The sequence below is a fragment of the Pteropus vampyrus genome, unplaced genomic scaffold (assembly GCF_000151845.1).
Source record: "Pteropus vampyrus isolate Shadow unplaced genomic scaffold, Pvam_2.0 Scaffold182, whole genome shotgun sequence".
NCBI classification, from domain to species: domain Eukaryota; kingdom Metazoa; phylum Chordata; class Mammalia; order Chiroptera; family Pteropodidae; genus Pteropus; species Pteropus vampyrus.
Genome location: NW_011888963.1, coordinates 2906434 through 2916248, shown reverse-complemented (window position 1 = coordinate 2916248; position 9815 = coordinate 2906434).

Genomic DNA, 9815 nt, shown 5'->3' with positions numbered 1-9815 from the left:
TTGCAGATACATTTTTACACACCAGCCAAAAACCAAGGAGTGGCTGTCCACTTTACTCAAGCAAACTTAAACTGCCCCCATGTTGCTATGGTGTAGATACATATGCTCCAAAGGAATTCCAATTTTCTAACTGCTTTAGTCTCTTTCCCATCCTGACCCCAAACTTCACATGCTGGGTTCAGTGAGATACAGCATCTCAACAAAGAAACTCACATTAGGGATTTGTTCAGAAAAGCCAGACCTGTGCACACGCACCCCCTCCCTTATAACACCTCTGCCTAAGGACTCACCGCCAGGCAGTTACAATCCAAGATCAGAACAAAGATCTGATGGGCTGCAATTTATAATCATCCAAGAAAAAAAAATCAGCTTTACTAAAGTAATATCGATGACAGATATTTAATGAGATGAAAAGGAGTTTGTTTAGGGATAATAAAAAAAGGTTAATCACCCAGAATATCTCATCCTCACATTGATTCAACAAATATTTTTTGAGCATCTGCTTGGTGCCAGGCACAGTGCTAGACACTGGGCAGACAGCAGCGTTACTGTTATACACATCATCTCTCCTTGCCATCCCCCAGGCTTCATCACTCCCCACGATGACTCAGAACCCCACATTCATCCACAAGCCTGCCTCCCTTGACACTTTGGTGAAGAGTGATGTGGACACAGTATGAAATCAACAAATATTTGTTGAAGGAACGAAATGGAAAGGAATCCAAGTTTTCCCCAAGCCTTAAGCACATGACACAGAGTGAGAAACATTCCCTGGTCCCTGGGAGGCAGGATCCTCTAAAGCTGCTCACAGCATCACTCGGCTGTGGGGACCAACAAGTCCTTATTGGATGAGCTGCACACACATGCACCAGGGGGCAGAGTGAGCAGCGCTTTAGGAATCGACTGAGAGCCTTTTCAAGAGTCCTCCTGGAGCTGTTTGAGACCTCCCAGTAGAACAACATGTTTTTTGTGCTTTTCCGAGCGTTCGTGTTTCTACTTCAAGTGCTGTCTTTCTTTGTGGACACTGTGTCTCACTGAAATCTGGAGTGTGATGTTGAGGTCAGGATGAGAAGGAGGCGAAAGCAGTTAGCTGGAAGTTGGTATTCCTCTGCAAATGTTGATAAATCATTGTACCCCTTTGGCTGGGGAGGCCAAAGGAAAGTGGCTGCTGGGAGACAGTGTAGCAGAATTTTACCATCTGAGGGGCCTTCTGCCCAGAGTTGGAATGGCCAGCCCCATGAAGTCTACCCTGTAAGTGGATGGCATTCCGAGTTTTATATACCAGGAAGAATGTGTAACATGTAGAGAGGACAGTAACCCCCAGACCCACGTTGTTCCAGTAGACTCTTCCTTACTAGGCAGTAGGCACCGCTCAGGCACTGTAAGCCTAGCATTATCAGCAACTAATCCAGAAATGCAAACCGAAGGAATTCTGCTACAAGTGGTATTTATTACTTCAAAAGAGAGAATTGTTTTTCCTTTTATGGTATCTAAGATATCCATTTTTTGAAAATGTTTTCCTAGCACATTACAGATTACTTCAGAGTTGGGAAATACTCCTTGCTAGGAAGAGGCTGCATGTTCTGAAGATTGGTCCTGAGTCCTGAATGAAACTGTTGTTTATTCAGGCAACTACATTCTTCTGTCAGTAAGGCCTGGGGAGTTTACCATTAATCTCAAATGTAAACCCCAGTTAGAGCTGCTGCTTACAAAAGGCGACTACTATTAACTCATGTTCACAGCACAGCTTGTAGGTGCCTCCAAAAGATGAGAATACACCACTTACTGGTAATATTATCTCACACTGGAGATTAAGTTGCTGCCTCAGGTGACCTAAATTGCTGCATCCTTGATCTCACCCCCATCTCAATCTCTCTCTACCAACTGCCTCAGAAAACATCTGAGGTTTTGGCCTAAAGCTGAACTTGCACCAATTTTGGAGGGGCAAGGAGGAGGCAGGAAATCGTGGCTGGTGATAGGCACGGTGGGAGTGTACCCGCTTCCTGCCTTAAAGAGTTGCTGTCTAGATAAGAATTGAATTAGAAGAATCATAAATACATTCTGAATTAGGGCTGCCAGATTTAGGAAAACAAACAAACAAAAAATATTGTTTGGGAGATACTTATACTAAAAATTATTCCTCGTTTATCTGACACTGAAATTGAACGGTGTGTTGGATATTTTATCTGGCGACTCTGTACTGAATGGGTACCCCAGACTTGGAAGAAACAATGGCCTCAAAATCCCAAAGGGAGAGGTTCTCAAGATTTCTTTTATTGGGCATCCCTAAGTGCCCAAAGTGGAAGTGGAGAGTCTGAGACCACCCAGAGGGCAAGGGCTGGTCTATCCCATCAGCCTGACTTACGATGAGAGATAGGTTCCTTGCTGAAGGGAGACAACGAGGTGGAAGGAACCAGACTTACACTCCTTTCCTCTTTCTACAGGTTCCCCTCTCTTGCTTTCTTCCTCTTCCCTCTCCCTCATGGCTCTCTCTTCTCCTCTTCCCTTGCCTCAATCCCCTAAAAGCCAAAATAACAAAAACTTCTTTTCGCTGTAGTTGTCATGTGTCTAAGCGTAGCCACAACTGAAGCAATTAACCCTAAGGCGTGAGCAGTAGTCAAAGCTCGATTTGGATTTGCAGCCCACCAGTCAGGAGAGGGAGACAGGCTAGTCGCCTGGTACTGGCTCTCTACCACTGCCCTGCAGCCTTTTGGGGGCTGGGCCACCGTGGGGGCCAAGGGCCCTGCAGAAGGACGGTGCCTTCCTGGCCAGAAACCTTCCTCCAGGCACCAGGATGCTGCCACTGCGTCTGCCATTGGTGTGGTCTCTCGGCCGGCCGCGGCTCCTGTTTATTAAACTGTTCATATAAAGGCCTTTAAATAAAAACATCAACTTTCCAGTTGCGGTGGTGCAGGCTCCCTGGCCCTGGAAAGTTCTAGGACGGCCGAGGCCTCCCAGGGCACCTGCACACACCCAACAGTCGAGCCCTTTCTGGCTTGTAGTTTTATCCAGATTGACTTCTCTTTTTCTGAGCCCCCAGGCAATTTCTTCCCCAAACCAGATCAGGGGTACCTGCCATCCCACCAAGTGGCTCTTCCTCCTGCAACAGGAACATCCATCTCGGGTTTTATTTCCTCCCCAGACACCCGAGGAAGCCTCAGGTGGGTTTCCATGTCAACCTTCACTGAAATCCAAACATTTGGCTTTCTCAAAGGCAGTTTAACCTCTGCCACCACATCCTTAGAGTGGCAGAGGATTTTTTTTCAAAGCTTAAAAAAAAAAAAAAAAAAAAAAGACTAGAGCTTTCAAAAGACTCAGGCTTCTGGGGGTTTCTTTTCAGAGTGATAACACATCTTGAAACAGGATATTTATAATTTGTTTGGTTTCACGTTTATCCTCACAAAACTAAACAGTAATGGCTGAGAGCTATGAAAACACTTAGGTAAGGAGAGGGGCCAGAGCAGAGATAAAAAGGATAATTGGAAACAGAGAAGCAGCCTCCAAGTTGCACCTTCTTGAATGCTCACAGCTCAGCGGGCCAGAGTGCTCATGGCAGGCTGCAGCATCCTTTAATTCTGGGCACTCCTCGGCCTCCCCTCTTCCAAGGTTTACTTATGCAAGCTTAACTGCAATTTTCCACAGATCCTCAGCCTGGTCCCAGGCCACCTTCCCAGTAAGAGACCTCCTGGGATGGAGTTTGGGGGAGAACACGTGGTGAACACAGGTTCCAAGCTCCGGAACAGGCGACCTGGAAATGGGAAGACAACCTGTTGAGATAAGGGATTTACCAAGGCCAAGGTGCACTGTGAGGAGGGGGGAGGGCCCCACATGTTCAGCCATCAGATGATGAAACTGGGAGGTAATCTATGGGTCTAGTGAGACCACACGTGGAATACTATGTTCTTCGTGGCCTCACAAGGAAGATGCACATCCCTAGTTGGCTGCCATTCAGAGAATAGCAATTAGGATGATTAAGAGGCCAGAGGGAGTGACTTAGGGGGAGAGATTAAAAGAATTAAACATGTATACCTTGGCTAAGCTCAAAGCAGAGGGAATGTGGAAACTCTATCAACATCCTCAGAACATAAACACAAGGAGAACATGGAATTGTTTCACATGGTCCCTGAGGGATGTAACTGGAAGTAATAGGATAGAAGAAAAGAAAACTTAACTACCTGTTGGAGAAAACTTCTGAACAGTACCAGATCAACTTTGACACTCCAGAAGTGTCAGAGTCGTACCTGATGTTCTTTAGAACAAAGTCAACAGAGATACAACACGATAGGAAAGAAGTACGTTTATATAGCAGGGATTGGTCCAACAGGGATGCTTTAAAGGGTATAAAAATAACACAAGACAATTTCGTTAAGGGAATATCCAAATCTTTGAAATTTCTCTGCTAACTAAAGTTTATAATCAAATGTTTTAGCTTGGCAACCAAGGACCTTTCATCAATTCTCAACATAAGCATGTCTCCTGAATGTTCCCGGTGAGATTCCTCCTTTGTTGATGAAATCTCCTGACCTGGAATTCCTTCCACCCCTGCCACTCTCCAACTATTCAAATCACCTATTTTTTAAGATTTACTTAAACCTTGCGTCCTCTAGCTACCCTTATCCATAGTACTTCCTCTCTCTCTCTCTGCCTGCTAGAACTCATGATCACATTGTACTTGCTTTGTCAGCTGATAAGTCTTTATTTTGTTAGAGAGACTGAGAGCTTCTTAGAGACTGGGAGCATGTCTTCTCTCTTCCACATTGCCACCGGTTTTTTGATCTTTCTATGCCAGCTCTTCCAACTATTGTGAACCAGAATGCACATAATAATAGGATTCTCTTCTGGCTTCCTCTCCCTCATCTATGTAGGTCTTCTTTAATTTCAACAATGTTGTGTAGTTTTCAATATACAAATATTGTACCTTCTTGGTTAAATTCATTCCTAAATATTTTATACTTTTCAATATTATAAATAGAATTATTTTCTTAATTTTATTTTTGGATTGTTCATTGCTACAAGTATAGAAATGCATATGAGTACTTTGGGCTGGGAAGAACACAGGAGTTATATTGGCTTATGACTCTCCCAGCTCTAAGGATTATGAAAGTAACCTTAGTTATGAGCTCTGTAACTATATTTGGGCCCATTCACATCTGAGACTTACATGGAGAGATCTGATATAGTCAGAAAAAGTGCTTCTAATGACCAAGACACTGGGTAGCAGATGAAAGAATTTAGGAATACAAATTAAAAAAAAAAAAAAAGTTTCTGCTTCCTGGAGAAGTTAGTACCAGGAGTAGTCGGGGAGCACAAATGACAGGATCAGGTTTTGCAAACTGATTCATTTATAGCCTATTTGGTAGTAGATGGAGCACAAACAGCCCCTGGCACGAGGTGGAAGTCCAATGGTTAAAACTTCCACTATTAATCACTTGGACCGGTGGAAGGGAATATCAAGCTGAAGCAAAGTGTTATGCTTCTGAGGTATATGAGGCAAATAGTAACTCTAAAGCCAATGAAATTGAATGGCTATTGCTAAACTCCATGGACTCTAGGAAAAGATACTAAAAGGCTAAGTGCAAATAACAGGCAATTGAAAGTGAAGTGTGAAAGAAAAGAGCCTCCTGGGTATCATACAAAAAGGCTCTCAGCTCCTGCGGGGAGAAAGCTGAGGACTAGGACTTAATCAGCAGTGTAGTGAACTCCAAACTTGGAAGAAGGCAGCTCTCAACACAGAAGGTATGCAATGCCAAGGCCCAGGTCCTGGTCAGGAAAGAATGTTACCCTGAATTAGGTATTCTAAACAAACTTATTTCCTTCTACATGAGCAACTACATTAATAGATTAGGGAAGACAGAGCAGAGCTTATTTTCCATTTAGCAAGATATTATGTAAAGTGTCTATTCTTGTGCCTTGAGTGAAAAAATATGATAGATATCATTCATTCAACACACAATTAAGTTACACTGTGCCAGGCGCTGTGATAATTGTGGAGTATAAAGACAAATTAATGATGGTAGAAAGTGGATAAGAGCAGAATCTAAAAATGCCACTCAGTGAGTGGATGGGTTTCCATCTGGAGGGAGGTCCTCAGTGACATGACACGATCTCAGGCATTGTCCATGTCTTATTCAGTGTTGTTATCCATGGTTTCGATAAACTTTTTTGGAGACCTGTTTGTCACATTTGAGGATGATACGTAGGATAGCAAGTACAAAAGCCATCAGAATCAAGATACAACCAAGACTGGAAGCATCGAGAAAAATGTAATATGAATAAGTATAAATGTTACATTTCAGATAAGTACAAGATAGGGGTGACAGGGCTTGATACCAGTTCATAAGGAAGAAACTTGGTCTTGTGCTCCATAGGAGAATGGACTCTGAGAGGAGAATTGTATTGTTTGGATCACAGAATGTGATCCACAGAGCACCTAGAATATTGTGTTCAGTTCTAGGCAACATATTTTTAAAACACTGATCCACTGGCAGTTAGAACATAAAAGGTACAGAAATCATACCATATGAAGAGAGGCTGAAGGAACGGAGACCAAAACCCAGAGAAGAGAGGACTGAATGGAAACCTGGTAGGTATCCTCAAATATTTAAGGGCTTTTAGGTAAGAGAGAGAGAGAGACAGAGAGAGAGAGAGAATAACTTGTATTTTGCTCCAAACTACAGAATTAGGACCAATATCACTTGGTGATAGAATTCTAATAAACAACCTTCCCACAGACCTTGTCCCATAGACAGACTGACTGGTTCAAGATCGCTTAGAAAATATAATGTAGGAATGGGAGGTTGGGTGTGATGTTCTCTAGAGATTCTTGGGACTCTAAAATGCTGTGATTCTCTACTATCAAAATCTGCTCTCAAGTCTTTCATTCAGACATAGGCATAATGATGGATTATAAGTTTGTAGCTTCCTCAATCCCCTGGTACCTAGACTTTAATAGAGGTAAAGACATATTAAAGGGTTAATTTGCTAGCTCATGGGGCAAAGCAGTTTAGCTTACAGTTGGAGTGAACACAGGAGGGTCCGGAGCCCTTTCCATTGCCTTGAATTCACATGGACAGAGCAGCTTTTCCCCATGAAGCTCAGGTCACTTTGCTTTCCTGGCACAAGGAAAAATTTTGCAAGAATAACGTATTTGTTGTTAAATCCGCTCTTCCAGCAGCGGCTGTCAGTGCTTCCTGGGGAACATCTTTACATCACAAAAGCATCAGTCTCCTTTTAAAATAAATGAATGAGTGAACAAAAAATGTCAATGCTTTCATTTCCTTTAATCAAAAGCCATGCTTACAGTAATAAAAGACAAACCGGGGTAACTGAATATTATGGAAAGAGGGAGGAAGTACCTAGCAAAGCTTACATTATTAAAGCTCCTTTGGCTGAAACATTTGCCGGCCTGGATACAAAATAGGCATTTCAGAGCCATATAATTTATGTAAACGGTAGCCACTGAGATATTTTATCTTGGTCATGTGCATACTCTGAAAAGAGAAAAACTGGAGATCATGCTCGAGGACAACTTCCTGCTGGAGCTTTCTGGATGATTTATCAAGAGACTGAGCATGAGGTCACCTCTTTAGGTGGTGGACACTTTAGATATAATTATTATTGCCATTATCTGAGTATGGTCTGCGTCTGGGCTCGAGACCCCTCCCCAGCCTCTCCAGCCGGCTGCCTCCTCTGTAACCATGGCAGACAGCTGTCTACACGCAGTCCTGCAGCACCCAGCTCGACTGGGAATGATTAGCCTGTCTTGACGAAGCTCTTCCCCCACTGGCAATGCTTCCCTTCAGAGACAGCCGTGTGTGTGCCTGGCGCGCTGCGTTTGCTATTCTCAGTGATGTCTGCGGAGCCTGGCTGGGGGTTTAAAGCAGTGCTTCAAAACAAACACGTTGTGTTTGGGGGTTGTGCGGCGGGGTGTTTGTCTATACTTAGTGTAATTCCATGCAAGAATGAGGAAAACAGTAGATGAAGTGAAAGGGTTGGTAGAAAAGTGGAATAAAGAAAAGCGAACCCCAAACAGTGAGAGAGCCCAGGGTCACCTGGGTTCCATTTCTTTGGTCCTGAGTCTCTTCAGGGAAGTTCAGGCCCTCATAGGCCTTCAGAGGACCCACTTAAGGCTAGTTTCATTTTAGTTTCCCAGTGGCCTCTTCACAGTCTAAGAACAAGCTGTAAAGCAAAGACTACCATCAAGAAAAGGCCCTGGGCAGTGCGCAGAGTGATTTCATTCAACTGGTGCTGGAACTGAGGAGAAGCTGTGGCACAGGCTTGAAACTCACCAAAGTTCAGATTCACAGACACTGCACATGCTTATAGACGGACAGATAGATGGGAGCTATTGTGTGAGTCTGAAAGATACTAGCAAAACGATCATGGACATTTCTATTTGACAAGTTATTACTTTTTTTCTTAAAGGAAGCCTGGAAGTTTCAAGACTATTCTTGGCAATTCTGTATTTCTAGCAAGAGCAATCCAAACTACTGATCTGCTTGGAAATCAAGAGATTCTGTTTATCGATTCTTTACTTAGGTCTAACAACTCTGTTGCATACTAGAGGAGGGCTTTCACAGTGCAGTTTCCAGATAGTATCTGAAAGCAAAAAAAAAAAGCAACAAACAAACAAAAAAACAAAACAGGAGAGAAGAATTTGGGAGTAACCTGAACCTGTCAGAAACTGATAAGATCCAAGAAACCTAAGTCCCTCAAGACATGCGGGACAATTTGTAAATTTATTTACTAAATCTGAAATGGTCTCTTTCTTACTAAACAGTTTTTTCCTTTTTTTTACATAAACTTCTTGACTGTTAGCAACTTGTTTTTAAAATGACATTAGAGTGCCCTCTTTTAATTGGTAAAAAACAATCTCTTGCATCATGAAGGATGAGTCATTACAGTACCCAGACATCCCCCTCAAGTATCCAATTTCCTCCACAAACACTTAGGTAGGAAAGTGGGTCAGAAGAGCCCATCAACCAGTCAGATTCTTTCTTGTATGTTTAATTCAACATAGTTTTGTACTTATAAGGAATTGTTACACTAATCATCTTTTTGCCAAATTGGCCATAATATAATCCACCGACCACTGACCAACTACAGAAGAAAAATTAAACAAACGTTTTGCTGTTGTTATTCTTTTTTTCCTAGGGGTTGAGCTTCTGAAGCCAAGAGGTCACTTGGATTATGTATACAACTTTGGTAATTGCATTCCTAGATTCTACGAAATGCCACAGCACTCACTGGAGTCCAAAATAGCTGTTGCAAACAATGACAATTACTGCCCAGACATTTTCAAACACAGCAGGTTATTGGCTGAGGCCATGATGGAAACCCTAAAAAATATATAAATATTTTGAAATGCTCTGTAAATCAAATTGATGCCCCAGACGGAGGGGATTGTCTCAGAGCAGCTGAAGTCATTGGGAGGCGGAGAAGCTTTGTGGAAGGGTGTTGGAAAAACTTTTGAGCTTGTGAATATTAAGCCCAAATGTCATAATTAAATGATTTTTAAGTTTTCACTCTCTCCAGGAATAGAGATTGAAGTTCTATCTGGACACTATCACCCTATAAAGGCCTCTACTCTATTAAAAAAAAAAAAAGATGACAAACCCTCAAATTCCCCAAAGGCTCCCATATGTTTAGTATTTTCAGCATCCCATGGATGCTATTGGATGGTGGCTGACAACTATTTATGGAAGGGAGATCTGAGGCCCTTGCCCTGCAGTGATCTGAGAAGCCTTGAGGATAGTCATTTGGGGTGAGAGAGCAACAATAATGGCTGCCAAGGGGGCCGAAGCCACAAGAAATCT